The sequence below is a fragment of the Dasypus novemcinctus genome, chromosome 22 (assembly GCF_030445035.2).
Source record: "Dasypus novemcinctus isolate mDasNov1 chromosome 22, mDasNov1.1.hap2, whole genome shotgun sequence".
In the NCBI taxonomy this organism is placed as follows: domain Eukaryota; kingdom Metazoa; phylum Chordata; class Mammalia; order Cingulata; family Dasypodidae; genus Dasypus; species Dasypus novemcinctus.
Window position 1 is genome coordinate 39,585,555 of NC_080694.1, and position 18,364 is coordinate 39,603,918.

The following is an 18,364-nucleotide window of genomic DNA, read 5'->3' on the forward strand; positions in this document are numbered from 1 at the left end:
CAAAATACTTCTAGACCAGTTGGTAAACAACTGCTGTCTCAAGCTCCTTCTTCCCCCTTTCCCCCATTGCAATAGCAGTTCCTGACCCTCTCCTAGATATCACTGTGATCTGACACGTGAACAGCCAGTGCCTGGTAGAGCTGGGGGCCTTGGAGGACGTGCTCCAGAGCTAAGGTTGGTTGGTGAATATTCTTATATATTGGTGACCACATAGTTGGCTTCTTCCTCTCTCTTCCAAATAAGGATGGACATTAACATAAGACATATTATTCCTTTATTTGGTTTGCCCTATATGTGGTGGGCTGTGGGCATGCCAATTGCTGTCTTATGGGAATACTGACCAAGGACACGCTTACACAGACTTGAATCAGCCAAAGCTATCTGTAAACAAGAATAGCACAAAGTGTGGGAGGGAGGAAATGGAATTATAATGTTGTGAGTTTCTCACATTTACAAGGAGTGGCATAATATTTGATGATAGACTATGATAATTTAAAGCTATATATTGTAAACCCTAGAGGAGCCACTAAAAAAATAAAAAGTATAGCTAATAAGCTGTAGAGGAGATGAAATGCAATCATTAAGACTACTCAATCCAAATGAAGATAGGAAAAGAAGAAAAAGGAAACAAAGAACCAATGAGACAAATAGAAAAGAAATAGCAGGATGGTAGATTTAAACTCATTGAACATTAAACGTAAATGTTCTAAGCACCCCATTTAAAAGGCTGCGGTTGTCAAACTATAAAAATGCAAGACCCAACTGTATGCTGTTGACAAGAAACCCAAAAGTAAAAAGTTGGAAAAAGATAAACCATGCTAACACTAGTCAAAAGAAAGCTACAGAGGCCTGCCCTGGTCGAAACGGCAGAGGGAGATGCTTCAGTACTGTCATCCCCGAAATATGAACATCCACAAGAATGGCGGAACCACCTTTTCTCAGAGCTCCAGAGAACACTTAAAGGACCGCAATAACAGGGCGAGCTACTTAAAAGGAGGATTTCCTGGAGGTCTGGTTAGCATCTCCCCCATCTGCACGCAGTGTGCACATCTCTGGTTCTAGTTGCGCAGGAAGCAGAGCAACCCTAGTGCACACACTGGGAGCATGTTTGTCTGGCCCAATCTATCTGGTGGTACCTTGAGGGGTTTGCTGTCCCAGGATACGCCCAGTGTGTAGTAGAAGGCAGCTCAGGGAGCTTGCCTACAGAGCACTCTGGGAGAGCAGTAATGTCATGCTGCAGTTGTGATTGCTGGCTGTAGGACGTACAGTACATGCCTGAGACCTGGGAGGAAACTGTTTCCTAGGGAAGAGGGGATGTTCTATCTATTTTAAATGAGGAATTCCTAGGGCCAAATGTGCATGCTCAAGACCAGATGTGTGCACAGAAAGGATCAGAGAGGTCCCTATGCTCTGGCCTGGAGCTTTTCTTTAAGTCATTGTATGGACGAGCCTCGAAGAAGTGAAATTTACAGGTCAAACTGCAAGGACTGGAAAAGGAGTTTTCCCTGGTAAATGCTATCAAATACTTAAGGAAGAATATAAATTCTTCACATACTCTTCTAAAAAATGGAAGAGGAAGGAACACTTCCCAACTCATTCTATGATGCCATTATTAGCCTGATACCAAAACCAAAGATATCACAAAAGGTCTACAGACCCAAGATGTTGACAAAATTTTGTCAGACTGAATCCAGCAACATATTTTAAAATTTCATGAGCAAGTGGGAGTGAGTTTTCTTCCAGGAATGCAAGGTTGTCTTAACATTTGAAAATCAATGTAATTCACCATATTAACAGGCTAAAGAAGAGAAACCATATGATCACCCATAAATGAAGAAAATCATTTGACATAATTCAATACCCATTCATAGTAAAAAACAAACAAACAAAAAACAACTCTCAGCAGACTGGAAATGGAAGGAAATGTCCTCATCCTGATAAAGGACATCTTCAAAATTCCTAGAGCTAACGTCATACTTAATAGTGCAAGATTGAATATTTTCTTCCTATGATTGGGAATAAGGTGAGTATGTCCGCTTTTACCACTTTGATTCAACTTTATACTGGAGGTACTAGTCAGTGCAATAGTGCAATACAAATAAATAAAATACAAGTTAGAAAGGATAAAGGAAACTGTCTTTAGTCAGAGAGCATAATCCTCTATGTAGAAAATCCTAAGGAATCTACAAAAAAGCTTAGTAAATTTTAGGAAGATTTATATGATACAGCATCAATATACAAAAATCTATTTCATTTTTATTTGCTGGTTGTGATGGTTAAGTTCCTGTGTCAGCTAGGTCAGGTTATGGTGTCCAGTTTTTGGTCAAGCAAGCACTGGCCTGATTGTTACTGGGAGAACATTTCATGGATTTACATAATCAGTAAATTGATTGTATCTATGGCTGATTACATCTACAATCAACTGAGGAGATTGCCTTCAACAATGAGAGCAGTCTCATCTAATCATAATGTGAGATAAAATGCCCTTATTGTTAAATCACTGTGACTTGCAGCCGAAAATAGGCCTAATACCCTCATTTTATATTTTATAGGTAGAATCTACTATGAATTGACTTAACTTTTTTTTCACTGTTTGTAAATTCCAAAAGAAACCTGTATATATAGTTAGCAATGCTTTTTTATAAACAGCTTTTTAAAAGATATAATTCACATACCATAAAATTTATCCATTTAAAGTACAATTCAATCACTTTTATTTAAAGCATTACTTTTTTAAAAAAGATATATTTATCTGTTAATGGACACTTGAGTTGCTTCTTTTTTGGCAATTGCAAATAATACCACCACTATGAACATCGGTATCCAAATATCTTTTTAAGTCCCTGTTTTCAACTCTTTTGGGTATATACCTATTAATGGGATTCCTGGGTCACATGGTATAGCAGTTTGATATGGTTATGAATTCCAAAAATAAATATTGGAGTAATGTATGCTTTAATAGCCTGGTAACTGTAAGCTCCTACCCCAAATAAATACCCTTTATAAAGGCCAGCAGATTTCTGGTATTTTGCATCAGCACCCCTTTGGTTGGCTAATACAGAATTTGGTACCAAAGAGTGGGGAAGTGCTTTTGCAATTACCAAAATGCTGGAATGGTTTTATAAATGTGTAAGGGCTATTTTTTGGAGTAATTGTGAGAAGCTTGGAAGAAAAGACCTACAGTGCTTTGAAGAGAATGTTGATAGCAATATGGATGCTAAAGAGACTTTTTATGATGAAACTATTATTGGAAACTGGAGCAAAGGCAATCCATGTTTTAAAGTTGCAGAGAACTTAGCAAGATTAACTCCTGGTGTTTTATGGAAGGCACAATTTGAGAATGGCAAGCCTGAGCATTTAACTGAAGACGTTTCCAAAGTAAACTCGGAGAATGCAGTTTGGCTTCTGCTTGCAGCTTGAAGCAAAATGCTAGATGAGAGAGATATGCTGAGGACTGAACTGTTGGGTACAAAGAAAACAGAAACTGATTCTGGAAATTCTAAACCTCTGGAAATCAAGCTCCCAGATGAAAGTTCCCCATTGGAGGACTTAACTAAACTTGGATCTGGTAAATCAAGATTAAAGATGCAGTTATCTAGGAAGACTTGTGGAAAGTCTTACTGTCTGATGGCATGGATCCCTGTTTCCTGCATGCTAAACCAACAGACTTTTTAAGCTGAGATCTGGAATTAAGACATCACCTTGGGCCAAGAGAGGAACTCCACCATGTGTACAGAGAGGACGTTTGCCTCAGCAATTGAAGAGGGTGGATGTTCCTGTCCTATGTTCTGGGAGACTTTTGCTGCCCCAGGGTACAGAGAGGGTGGAGCACATTCCCTAAGGATTAGGACAGTTAACGTCAGCACCCCACAGGCCTGAGAGGGGTGGACCTGTCTTCCAAAGGTTAGGGAAGGCCAGGTGGTCAACTCATTGCTCTGAGAGGGTTGAGCCTGTATGCCAAAGGTTAGGGGGAATGTTGTCTTCAAGTCACTGTACTAAGGGAGTTAAGGTTCTAACCCAAAGATTGGGTAAGGTATGGCAATCACCTCAACACTCTTGGAAGGAGAGGTCTGGAGCTTGGTTAACACCCAGATACTTGATAAGGGTGGAACAAAGACAATGGCTGCTGGGTAAGCCTGTGGAAAGGATGAGTTCCCATAAGGCCCCAAGGAGAAGAAACCATCATCTTAAGAATGACTCTCAGACTTTGAAATTGAATGGAGGATGCCTTGCAGGTTTACTGAACTGTAGAGGACCTGTGACTCATGTTTCCCTACCAATTTCTCCTTATTGTAATGAAAATGTTTATCTTTTGTCCATTTGTGTATTGGAAACAGATAAATTGTTTTGTAATTTTCAGAGGCCTATAGCAGACAGGACTTTGCTCCAAGACAAACTGTATTTCTTTAAATTGATTGTGATATTATTTAGTACTTGCATTATTACTGATTTAAGGTTTTTTCAAATATTGTAATGTCTTTTTGGAATTCAGAGGGTGGAGTTTAGCAGTTTGAGATGGTTATGAATTCCAAAAATAGATATTGGATTATGTTTGTAATCTGGTCTGTACCTGGGCATGATTGAGTTATGATTAGGGCTTTGACTGGGCCACGTCATTAGGGCATTGAGTCATCACCCCTTGGAGTTTGATGCTGAAACCTTAAGCTGGAGCCCTGGGAAGTAAACATGCAGAATAAAGAGAAGCAAGCCCCAGGAAGAGAGGAACCCTGAACCCAAGGAGAAGCAAGACCCTGGAAGGGAGGAACCCAGGAAGCCTGAACCCTCACAGCCGTCGGCAGCCATCTTGTTTTGACACATGAAAATAGACTTTGGTGAGGGAGGTAACTTATGCTTTATGGCCTGGTATCTGTAAGCTCCTACCCCAAATAAATACCCTTTATAAGGCCAGAAGATTTCTGGTATTTTGCATCAGCACCCCTTTGTATGACTAATACACTTGGTAATTCTATACCTAACTTTCTGAAGAACTGCCAATTGACTTTCTGAAAAACTAGGAAGTAAAAAAATCTATAGAATGTAAAAAAGTAAAAAAATCTATAGAATGGGAGAAAATATTTTGGGAACCATTTTTTGGGTAAGGGCTTAATATCAGGAATATATAAAGAACTTATACAACACAACAACAAAAGTATAAACAGCACATTTAAGAAAGGGCAAAGGTTGAATAGACATTTCTCCAAAGAGAATGTACAAATGGCCATTACGCACATGAAAAGATGCTCAATATCATATCTAGTAGCCATTTCACACCCACTAGAGTGGTATATTAGTTTGCCAATGGACTGCCAATGCAAAGTATCAGAAATAAGTTGGTTTTTATAATGGTGATTATTTGAGGTAAAAGCTTATGGTTCTGAGGCCCTTGTCCAAATCAAGGGGCCATCACAGATACTTTCTCTCCATAGTCAGCGGCCATGGGTTGAAGCAAGATGGTGGGGCAATCTCTGCCTACGTCTGTGCCTTCCCTTGGGATGTTCCATTTCCTGGAGCTCAGCTGTGGGCAGTCAGGCTTAGGGTGTGATTCTTACTCGGCCTCCTCTCTGAGGCTTGGCTGCTCTGCTTTCTTCCTGAGTTAAGCTGCAAGCTAGCAGACACATGGCCCATCTCTCCCTCGGCCTCAGCTCTTTTAGCCTCTCCTTTCTCTCACGAGGTAGGATCAAATATGATGGAGCTCCATTTACTGTGTGTCTCCGTTTATATCAGACCCAGCAAGAGGACGGGGACTCAGCCTGAGTCTCACCTCACTGGAGTATCCAATTTGAAAGGGTCTCACACCCACGGGAATGAATTAGTTCACAAACATGATCTTTTCTTTTTGGGATTCATAAAAGAATTTCAAACTGCCAGAGATGGCTATTACTTTTGAAAAAATGAGTATTAGAATATGGAAAAATTGGACTTCTAGTTCATTATTGGTGGAAATGTAAAAGGTGCAGCCACTGTGGAAAGCAATATGATGGTTCTTTAAAAAGTTAAACATAGAATTTTCATATGGCCTGGCAATTTTGCTTGTAGGTATATACCAAAAGAAAGTGAAAGATTGGTCTCAAACAGATACCTGAGCACCAGTGGTTATAACAGCATTATTTACAGTACCCAAAACATGGTAGTCAAGTGTCCATCAAGAAATGAATGGATAAACAAAATGTACTACATACACACAATGGAATACTATTTGGCCATAAGAAAGAATGAAGTTCTGTGGCATGTTGCAACATGGACGAACCTTGAAACATTATGCTCAGTGAAATAAGCAAGACACACATGGCTAAATATTGTATGATGTCACTTATAAGAAACATCTAGAAATAGGAAATCTGGAGAGCCCAAAAGTAGATTAGAGTTTACCAGGTGGAGGGGATGGGAAGAAAGGGGAGTTTATGTTTGGTGGCTATTGGGTGTTATGTAAATAAAATCAACTTTTTAAAAAACGTGAAAACAAAAAGCTTCCTAGAAGGGAATAACGTGACACAGGTGAGTGCTCTGGTCCATGTCGATGAATTAATAATGTTGATGGAGCCACGTTTAGAATGCAAACTCCACTAAAATTAAGCCCCGTAAAGTTTGGGATTTCCCCCCACTTTTGTTCGCTTAAAGCACTGCCTGGCATATAGTAATTACTCAAAAACATTTGTTGCAAAAATTATTGTCTGGAAAGTATTGCTGCCTGAGTACAATATACCAGAAATGGGCTGGCTTTCACAATGGGGATTGATTAACGTACACGCTTACAGTTCTGAGGCTGTGAAAACGTCCAAGTCAAGGCTTCATCAGGCCATGCTTTCCTCCCTGAAGATCAGCTGTCGGTCATCCTAGGCTCCTCTGTCCTCTGGCAAGGCACGTGGCAGTGCCTGCTTCTCTTCCGGCTTCCGTTGCTTTGGCTTCTGGCTTCCTCTGGCTTTCCCTGTGCCCCTGTGACTTTCTCTCTGTCTATCTCTCTCTATTCATCCGTTTATAAAGGACTTCCAGGAAGAGGATTAAGACGCACCCTGGATCTCACCCTACTGACGTAATCTAATCAAATTTCCCATCCACAATGGGTTCACACCCACAGGAGTGAATGAGCTCTACGGACACGATTTTCTGGGGTCCACAAAAGCTTCAACTGCCGCAAGGATGAAGCTAGCTCCTCTATATAAGGGGAACTATTAGGGGTAGGTCTCAGCTTAAGGTGGAGGTAACTTTTTTTTTAAATCTTTACTGTGGTAACATATATACAACACAAAACTTCCCATTTTAACTGCTTTCATGTGTAGAATACAGTGATGTGAATCACCTTCACAATATTGTGCTAGCAGCAGCAGCAGAGGTGGAGAGAATTTGCTGTTTCAGAAAAAGAAAGAAGGGAGGAAGGGAGGAAGGAAAGAAGGAAAAGAGAGAAATAAAGCAGCAGTGAGGACAGGAACACAGGAAGATGAGTGCTGAAAAGCGCAACCCGAACCAGGCCGGAGAAGTTCAGACCCACTTCTGCTGGTTTCTGCTGGTCTCCCCTCGGGCCATCTCAGTGAGTCTCTGATGTGCTTGTCAATTCCGTGGAGTTCAAGTGCCAGCCCAAGGGCAGGGTCCTCGACTTCTACCACCCCATGTGTCTGCGTGGGGGCTTCCACCGCCTGCTGAAAATGTGCAACTCAACCACTAATCAAGAAACCTTCTTGGAGACCTCCATGCCTGTGGTAGACACTTGGTGCCACCCGTATCTTCTGGCCCACCTGTGGCTCCCTGCAGATACCCTTATGCATTGGCTCCTGCCTCTCTCTGGGCAATCTCTGGCCTCTGGGGGAGGTGGGGGGGCTTTGCCTGGGAGCTAGGCAGGCCAGGGGCCAGAGTGTTATCAACCCCGGAGCAACCCTCAACCAACTAAGGCCAGAAGATGGAGATAAATACCCCAGCTTCCTCGCCTCTCAGTGGAACTCTTCTGAGGTGTGTTCTACTGGGATGAGCCCCTGTTGTCTACACTGGGAGCTCATTTGTTACCATTCCTATATAGGCAATTTTTTTTTTCCCCAAAGGAACTACTTGGATCCAAATTCTTATGTCAAGGACTGCTTCGGAGGAAACTAAGACAATGCGCCTCTCAGATGTTTTGAATACTGTCCACAAAGAAATGGAATGGCCTGAAGTTGGGATCGACCTATTAAAGTGTGGGATCCCAGAACTGCTTGCAATGCAGGCCCCTGGTTTCGGCTTGAAAGGGCGCCTGCACCCCCCACATCTGGAGCTCAGCTGGTGGCGGGAGCAGCCGACCTCAGACGGGGGGTGCAGGACTTGGGGAACACAGGTCATGGGCAAAGAGAAGCGAGTTCAGCCTGAAACACCAGACCCATTGCAGATGACCTCTCCCAAGCAAGCAGGCTTATGAAATAAGTTCTAGTCAATGTCAGATGGCTGCCGACTAGACCTAAGCCCCGAGATACAGAAGACGTGTATATGCAAATATCACAAACTAAAAGAATATAACATCCAGAAGATTTCCCCAGTTACTGCGATTTCCTTTCACAACTTTTACAATGCATTCGCTGCACGTGGTCCTGGTGGGTTTGTAAATAGTTGGGACCCAGTTTGTAAATAGTTTGGGACCAGTTCATCGGCATGAAGCTGGCTAGTAAGATAGGGAATCAATAGATGGATCTGGAACCTGGTAAGAAGTCCAAGTGGACGTCAGTAACCCCATGATGGCTGCTGGAAGACCTCCCCAAGATTCTGCCACTCAGAAGAAGACTTCCTCCGGAAGCCAGGAGAAGCCCCGGATAGTCCCCAGGGACTTTGCCATTGGGCCCTCCTGGGAGATTGATGGGAGAAACAAGCAATCAAAACAGTGAACAGCTGGAACTCCTCCCCTGCCGTTAGCAAAGGGGTGGGATAATTAACAGGTTCAAAGAGGCAGGCGCCAGGCCTAGTTCACTCTCTTGCTTCTGGACCCTGACTTCGGTTGCCTTGTCCCCTGCTTGGATCACCATGCGAGGAAACCTGGGGATTTATAACCTGCAGTGGGGAATTGTAGCCTGTCAATCAGCCCTCTTTATTGCTTTTCAGCCCCTTCCTCTCTGCCTGGGACCCCTGCTCTGTTATTTTCTCCCATTTCTCTTCCCTCCCTACCTGAATAAATTACTGGACTAACTCACCCGACGTGCTCTTGAAATTCATTTCTGCAGCATCGTCAAGAACTTAAGGGAAGTCCGGTACCAGGCATCCTTCTCCTGGTGTCCCTGCCTACAGCAGTGAAGCCCTTTGGGCGTATGTGGAACCAGTGGCGTGGCTGTCCTGAAGAGGGCGTCCGCATCCACTGCAGTTTAGATGCCAAAACGGGACCCAAGTCCACCTGGTTATCTAGGGAGCAGCGGCTTCTTTGTGGGAAGCTTTGCTTACTTCTTCCAAGCATGTGCATTGCCCTGAAGGGATACTTTTTACTGAATGTTGACACATTCTTGTACACTGGATTTCTCCTCTCTCTCTCCCTCTCCATCTCACTCTGCTTGCTTTGTATCTTGTGGGGAACTTATGTATGTACCACATGATGCTTACTTTGTTTGGAGCCAGGAGTATTTGAGTTCCTGTCCTTGTTCTCAAGCAAAATTTCTGTGTGGAAATTGTTTTTCCAGAAAGCATGTTTACTGTATACACGCAGTTTGAGCTCATCTACCTTACCTTTTTATTTTTTTAAAGACTTATTTTATTTATTTCTCTCCCCTTCCCCCTGTTGTCTGCTCTCTGTGTCCATTCGCTCTGTGTTCTTCTGTGTCGGCTTCCATTATCTGGTGGCACTGGGAAACTGCATCTCTTTTTCTTTTTGTTGCGTCATCTTGCTGCATCCACTCTCCGTGCGTGCGGAACCACCCCTGGGTAGGCTGCGCTTTTTTCATGTGGGGGCGGCTCTCCTTGCGAGGTGCACTCCTTGAGTGTGGGGCTCCCCTACACAGGGGCACCACTGCGTGGCACGGGACTCCTTGCATGTGGCAGCACTGCGCATGGGCCAGCTCACCACACAGATCAGGAGGCCCTGGGGATTGAACCCTGGACCCTCCATATGGTAGGCAGACGCTCTTATCAGTTGAGCCACAACCGCTTCCCCATTTCCCTTATCTTAAACTATGACATTGTGTACTGTCTTCCAAATCAGAGATTCACAACCTAAAAATAGTATTTTAAAACTATGGGATCTGCCCTGGAGAAAATGCATACCAGTGGGTGGGTAGGGGAATCTCACTTGAAGGGAGAGGTTATTGGGTGTGTTGAAAAAGTAAGAAACAGGGGAGCCGATGTGGCTCAGTGGTTGCGTGCTGGCTTCCCACACAGGAGGTCCCAGGTTCAATCCCCAGCCCCGGTACCCACCCCTCCCAAAAAAGTAAGAAACCTAAGGAAGGACGACAGTATACAGAGAAAGGACTCCTGGGTGGTATTGGATAGGGCCTGAAATAAGACCTTTTTTGGTGGAATTGAAACCTGCTTTAAAAGCTGAACTTTGCGGCAGGGTCCCAGGGGGCACTGCAGTGGAGGCGGTGATCCTGGAAGGGTACCGTCTCTCAGCCGCAGTAAAGCTCACACAGCTGGGTTGCGAGGCCAGGACCCCACTCCCGCGTTACCCAAGGTATTCTCCTTTCAGGTGCTCCTGGCTTGTTAAGAATTCCCTTATGTCCTGATAAACGCTTTTTAAAGGAAAAGATTTATTATTTATTTATTTCTCTCCCCGCCCCCACCCCCCCGTTGTCTGCTCTCTGTGTCCATTTGCTGTGCTCTTCTGTGACCACTTCTTATCAGTGGCACCGGGAATCTGTGTCTCTTTTTGTTGCGTCATCTTGTTGTGTCAGCTCTCCGTATGGGCGGCGCCATTCCCGGGCAGGCTGTGCTTTCTTTTGTGCTGGGCGGCTCTCCTTATGGGGCACACGCCTTGCGCGTGGGGCTCCCCTATGTGGGGACACCCCTGCATGGCAGGGCACTCCTTACGCACATCAGCACTGCACGTGGGCCAGCTCCACAGGGGTCAAGGAGGCCCGGGGTTTGAACCCTGGACTTCCCATGTGGTAGGCAGACGCCCTAACCACTGAGCCAAGCCCACTTCCCCTGATAAAGGCTTTTAAAGGCAATGGGCTTTAGCCAAATTAAGGAACAATTTCTTACTTCCGGTCCCCAGACATCCTGGAGTTGTGGCTGGTGGGTGCCTGGTTGAAGGCAACTCCAGAGAACAGGAGACATCTGCAAGGCCTGGGTGGTGGGGTCCCCCGGATCCCCATCGGCTGTGGGCTCCTTGATGGTGGTGCTTCATTCCATCGTCTGCTGGCCAAGCACCCCAGGAAACAGGCATCACTGAGTTTAAAACCGTGTTTTCAATAAGTGCCCCCCAAGACCTGCTCTCCAGCCTGGAGTGCTGTACCACATTTGGCTGCTGAACCAGTTATTAAATCCACCAAGAATCGTCATGCTGAAGGTTTGCGGGGGCCAGGACGCCAGCGCTCAACCACTGAGCTACATCAGCTTTCCTGAGTTGGTTTCTTTGTTGTCTGTTTGTTTTGTTTGTAGGGGTGCCGGGGATCGAACCTGGGGCTTCGAGTGTGGGAAGCAGGCGCTCAACCACTCGAGCCACTTCCCCGAGTTGTTGAGGTGTTTTTGATGGTGCTGAGATCAGTGTGTGGGAAGAGCCATGGTCTTTGGGCCCCGATTATTTCATTGCAGGCAAATGAGCAACACAGTTTTGGGTGGCTTGGCGGCTCTTTGCCTGCTGCCTTCTTACTTTCCTTACCCTACTGGTTTCATTATCTGTATGAAATGACCCAAATGGCAAATGAAAGGCAGAGGAGTTTTAACTGGAGGGAGACAAACCCTTGAACGTTTTCCCTTTGATTAAAGGTGTTTCCCACATAAAAGATGGTCTTGTAGACAGAGTAAATATCCAGGAGATATTAAAAACAAAGCGGAAAATAAACAAGACTTCCAGTTCAGCAAAGATGATAAAATTGATTTCTTCCTTAAAGCAAATTGAATCATCAGGTTGTATGTCTGCAGTTCCCTCTGCTTCTTGTGCCTTAGAGGAGAGTTTTTATTGTATTTTATGGGCATTTAATACTAAAAGAAGTTAAAATGGTACTCACTTATTGAAACACTATATTATTAGATGGAACTAGTCGTGAGGAATTTTCCTAACTGGTGAACTGTGCAGGTGGCGGATATACTGGAAGGGGAACTCCTTTTTCCAGAACATTCTGACTCTGGCAGTCACATAAATTCACGCCCCACCCTTCTGGGCTCTCTTGGTGGGAATAACCAATTCATGTGTTGGGATTAAAGAATGGAAGACACGGGGGCCAAAAGAACAGGTGAGCGTGCCGTGTATCATGTATCAAACTCTAAGAAACCACATTTATTTATTTATGAAAGGTTTATTTTATTTATATCTCTCCTCCCTCATTGTTTGTCTCTCTGCCTCATTGTTTGTGCTTGCTGTCTGCTTGTTGTGTGCTCTCTGTGCCTGCTAATCTTCTTTTTTTTTTTTTTTTAAAGATTTATTTTTTAAATTTATTTAATTCCCCTCCCCTCCCCCGGTTGTCTGTTTTCTGTGTCTTTTTGCTGCGTCTTGTTTCTTTGTCCGCTTCTGTTGTCGTCAGCGGCACGGGAAATGTGGGCGGGCGCCATTCCTGGGCAGGCTGCTCCCTCCTTCGCGCTGGGCGGCTCTCCTTATGGGTGCACTCCTTGCGCGTGGGGCTCCCCTACGCGGGGGACACCCCTGTGTGGCACGGCACTCCTTGCGCGCATCAGCACTGCGCATGGGCCAGCTGCACACGGGTTTTGAACCGCGGACCTCCCATGTGGTAGACGGACGCCCTAACCACTGGGCCAAAGTCCGTTTCCCTAATCTTCTTTTTAAGAGGCACCAGGAACCGAACTGGGACCTCCCATGTGGCAGGGCGGTGCCCAGTTGCTTAAGTCACCTCCACTCCCAGGGAATCACTTCTAATACCAGCCACCACCTCTGCAATGCGGTTCTCCTGGAAGAGGTCTTAGAGCCCTGCTGTCTCATCTTTCTAGGTCTCTCTCACCTTGTGCTTTTCTCTGCTGCAGTGTCACATGCACCTGTGCAGGTCAAATGTGTTCTGTCTTCTTGGAACACTTGGGATGCGTGAGGACATTGCCTGGTTAAGTGATGGCTAGAACAAACAGCAGTGTGAAATCTGTTGTTTAAAAATGGAAAAATGCCATGGGCTGCCAACAGCAGAAATGTAATTGAATGTGACAACACGGAATAAACTTGAGGGCATTATGCTAAGTGAAATCCGCCAGACCCAAAGGGGTAAAAATTGTATGCTCTCACTAATATGAACCAAATACAAAGAATAAACACACGGGGTTAAACTCTGGAGTAGAGGTTACTAGGAGATAGGATGCGTGCTGAGAAGGCGTACTTAGTTGTAAAAGTGTGGAAATGGGTAGAGTTGATGATAACACATTATAATGAGTGTGGCTAACATGGCTGGTTTATAAATGTGATTGTGGCTGAAAAGGGTAGTCTCCAGACATAAAGGTCAATTGAAAGAAAGCAAGAGAATAATCTAGGGACTGTATAATATAGTGAACCCGGAGGTGGATGAGGATTGAGGTTCATGGTACAAATAAAAGAAAGTTTTTCACTGAACTAGAACAAATAGAGGTCACTGTTACAAGGTGGTAAGAATATGCAGATACATGTAAAAAATACAATTAATGTAACTTATGGACTATAGTTTACAGCAATATTGTTATATACTTGCATCAATGTCAAAGAAAGTTCTATATTAAAGCTAAGGGTCAATAATAGCGGGTATCAGTTTGCCAAAAGGCTGCTATTCCAAAGTATCAGAAATGGGTTGGCTTTTGTCATGGGGATTTTATTTAGGGTAAGAGCTTACGGTTCCAAGATTGTGAAATGTCCAAATCAAGGCATCATCAGCGATGCTTTCTCACCAAAGTCGGCTACTGGCGATCCTGGCACCCTGCCCCGCGGTGACCAGACAAGATGGCGGGTCTGCCCGCCCCGCGCTGCTTTCTCCCTGACTCAGCGGTGGCCCGTCAGGCGTCTCTCCCTGGGCCTCAGCTCCTTGAGCCTCTCCGGGTGTCTCTCTTCGAGCTCGGCTGTGGGCAATCCTGGAGTCCTTTTTCTCCCACGGCTGCATCAGAACAGTGCTTCCTTCTTCTCCCGTGTGGGTCTCGCTCTGTGTCTCCGTGTATGTCAGGCCCAGCAAGAGGGCAGAGACCCACGCTGGCTCACGCCTCACTGACGCAGTCCAGTCAAAAGGGTCTCACACCCACAGGAATGAATTAGTTCAAAAACTTAAGTTTTTTCTTTTGGGGATTTATAATAGAACTTCAAACTCTCACAGGGTGTATGGATTTTTGTTTTTTGTTCTAAGAAAAATGTTCTAAAATGTTTTTAGACAATGACAATGACTAAAGGCAGTGATAGCTCAACTCTGATGAAACTGAGAGCGACTGAGTGTACACTTTGGATGGATTGTACACGGCATAGGACTGTATCACACAGTGAGCCAGGCGGTAGAAGATGGAGTGTGGTTGACAGTACAAATAAGAGAACATTCACTCATCAACTATAACAAATGTGCAATACTAATACACGGTGTTAATAATAGAGGGGTTTATGGAAAAATACACCAAATGTAAGCTGTTAACCAAAATTAGCAGTAATATTTGGATGATGTTCTTTCATAATCTGTAACAAATGTTCCACAACAGTACTAGGTGTTGGTAGAAGGATGATACATGGGAAGTGTGCATGTTATGCATGATTGTTCTATAAGCTCATAACTTCTCTAATTAAAAAAAAAAAAACCCATCCACTCTGCTGGGGAAAAAAAACCTGTAATTGACATTTTGTTCTTCCTGGTGAAGCTCTCTCAAAAAGAAAATTCTTGGGAATTCAAGTTAGGCATTGTGTGCCCTATACAGAGTGATGCTTTTTCAGATTTGAGGTCTGGAGTTCAGAAACCGTACCCCAAGCCTGCTATGGAGAGTTTCCCAACATCTTTCCACATGGAAAACATTGTAAGAAAGGCAATTTCCTTCTCTGATTAATTTTACCCAATCTTTCATTAAATTCATGATGCCCTCATCTGTGGTCTCAATTAAGACTCTATACTAGGGATGAAAAAAAAATACATTATCTGGGCAGCTGTCATCAGAATCCTATCAGGGAAGGCAAGGAGGAGTTCCCATGTATCCTTCAGTGCTGGGCCTGGACTTTTGATATGGCACTGAACAGTGATTGTATCCTCTACCCTATAAGCCACAGGGGGACAAAGAGGTGTGAAGAATTCACACTTTTTAAAAGATTTATTTATTTCTCCCCACCCTCTCATTGTTTGTATTTGCTGTGTCTGTTTGTTGTGTGCTCATCTTTCCTTTTTTAGGAGGCACTGGGAACCAGACCTGGGGCCTCCCATGTGGGAGGGAGGCACCTAATCACATGAGCCACCTCTGCTCCCTGCTTTGTTATGTCTCTCGTTGTGTTTCCTCATTGTGTCTCTTTGTTGAGTCATCTTGTTATGTCAGCTCGCTGTTCCAGTCTGTCGTGTCAGCTCACTGTCTTGCTTGTCTTCTTTTGGAGGTGCTAACCTGGGACCTCGCAGTGGTAGGTGGGAGCTCAGTCACTTGAGCCACATCCACTTCTTGACTTTGAAAATCCATTTGCTTTGGTGTGTGGCAGAGTATCCTGCATATCATAGGTTCATAGGTATATTACGCAAAGAGACCTTATTGCTAACTCTACACACACACAAACACACATACACACTCAGATAAATCGATGTGGGTGGGCATGCTGGACTGTCTACATGATATTATGAGGGGATATCTTGGCCCTAGCAATAGACTGATTGCTTGACTGATTAACTGATAACTTCATTCATCCAACAAATACTTTATCAATACCTGTCATGTCTCAGGCATTTACTTTGGAACTGAGGACACTGTGGAAATACAGTCTTTGCCTTCATGGAGCTCCCAACTAGTGAGGAGAAGAATTAAAAAGAAAATAATTTCCCAAAGAAATATATAATTACAACTGTGAGAATAGTAAGGAAGGAAATTATAGATAGGCTGGGATGAGAATGGAAACACCTAATTCTTTTAAGTAGTTTTTTTTTTTTTTAAATTAAAGAAAACATAGTCATCAAGTTTGACCTCAGACTAAAATTGGCAGAAGGAAGTCCTAGCTCAAAAATCTTTCCCCCCACGAAACCCGACACTGAATAACCCAAGGGTAAGAGTCACCCAAAACTCACCAGCAGCAATAAAACAAAGGAATGGGCTGATTGTTCATGAAAGGCCAGGAAGGATTATCCAAGAAACAGGGCAGCTCCATCCAGTTCCTTGCAGCTCCGAACTAGAGAAACACCCTGGTGGTGTTACAAATGACCTCCAAATTGGAAAGAGGCAGAAGAGGGAGAGGCTGTGCAGGGAGGGTGCAGTGCTTAAACAGGTATTCTAAATCTAAGAATGTTCTTCCATGAACCAAAACATAGGTACATCCCTATTACAAGGTGTTACTCACAGGGTGGTATATGGGAAAATGTATACCTGCTGCCAGCTGTGGACTACAGTTAACAGTAATACTTTAATATTCTTCACCAGTTGTAGCCAAGGTATCATACCAATGCTAAGTGTCAACAACAGGGGTAAAGGGGGTATGGGCGTCTCTTTCTGGAGCAACGAAGATGTCCTCAAGTTGATTGTGGTGACGAAAGCACAACTCCGATCATACTGAGAGCCACTGATTGTACACTTCAGAGGGATTATATGGTATGTGAATAAAACTGCCTTGACAAAACAGGTATATTGATGAGATTGTCTAGCGTGACAGTGGACAGGGAAGGACGAAGCTGTGCAGGATGCCACCATTTAGAGGCTGAGTGGGTGAGCTTGGGTAGGCAAAGAGGAGGAGTGGGGAGAGAAGGAGGAGGAGAGCCAAGTACGGCCAGGTTTGACTGCTTTATAACTACTCCATCTGCAGGATCCAAATCCCATCCAACATAAATTGGAACCTATGGGATCCAAAGTTCATGCAATGGAACAGAACTTTACGGAATCACATGTCTAATATCACGTACTAGTAGCTGAAGTGCTAAGGCCAGCAGGAGAAGGCTTAAATGTGGCAAAGAGGGTGTCCAAAGGGAGAGGAGCTTTATTTCCAGTGGCTATGACAGGATCCGTGTCTGTTAGTCCTAGGAACAATGGCAACAAAGTTCCCATCCACCAAGGAGTTGGAGAGGGCACACTAAAGAGAATAGAAGAGCCATTCATCAAGCACCATCTCACCCTGGGCTCTGTAAGTGCTAGAAGACATGATTGGATCCTGACATGGAGACCTGTTTTCACATCCATCTTGGCTATATCCAGTAGTTCAGCTGGCTGGCGGTGTTTAGAAAGAGCAATACTGTAGGAAAACAAGAACTCTAGACTGTGTTTTCCTCTATGCTACATTGTACAAATCCTCAGAGACGAATGGACTGTGGGATCCCCAGTTGAGCCAAATGGTCCTGGTCCCCCGGATTCTCCTGGAAGTACCAGGGCTGCTTAGACCACAAGGATCAGGAATAATTCAGTGCCGCCAGCCCAGCCAGACCTGAGGCCTGGGTAATGGGTAACTCAGAGCCATCAGTGACCGCCACCTGCAGTATCTGGTCCCTTGTGTTGCCCTGTGTAAGCCTCCGGCACCTTTTCACTTCTCTGGAGATGGCAGGAGAACCCTAAGAATGACAGAGGTTGAATCTCCCTCCAGTCCGGGGAATTTGGGCACCGAGCCAAAATGAACTTGCTATAAAGAAAACAGAAACACACTTTTCTTTTCTGGCATACTTGAATTTGAGGTCTGAGAATAGTCATACCTGTTCCACATTATGTTCATCTGAAGAAGTCAACGTACAATGAATTCCATTTGCGGCCAATGGAAAAGAAGAGCAGATAGAGATAGAACCCGTCCCTAATCCCAGACTTCTTTTTCTCCCATAAGCCTTGTTCTTATTGATTTTTTACTAAACAACAACTATATCTATCTATCTATTTTTTTCCCCCCTTTTCCTCCTGTTGTAAGATAAAAATCGTATACTGCCACTCTGGAAATTAATTTGGCGGTTTCTTATAATGTTATTGAATATACGCTCACTACATGACCAGCTTCTTAGGTATTTACCCAAAAGAAATGAAAGCATGTGTGTCAACCCAAAGGCTTGTACTTGAACGTGCATAGCAACCCCATTCATAATAGACAAAGGCTGGAAACAACCCAGATGTCCAGTTGGTAAATGGAACTGAATTTGGTATCGCCGTACAATGGAACACTACTTAGCAAATGAAAGGCATGAAT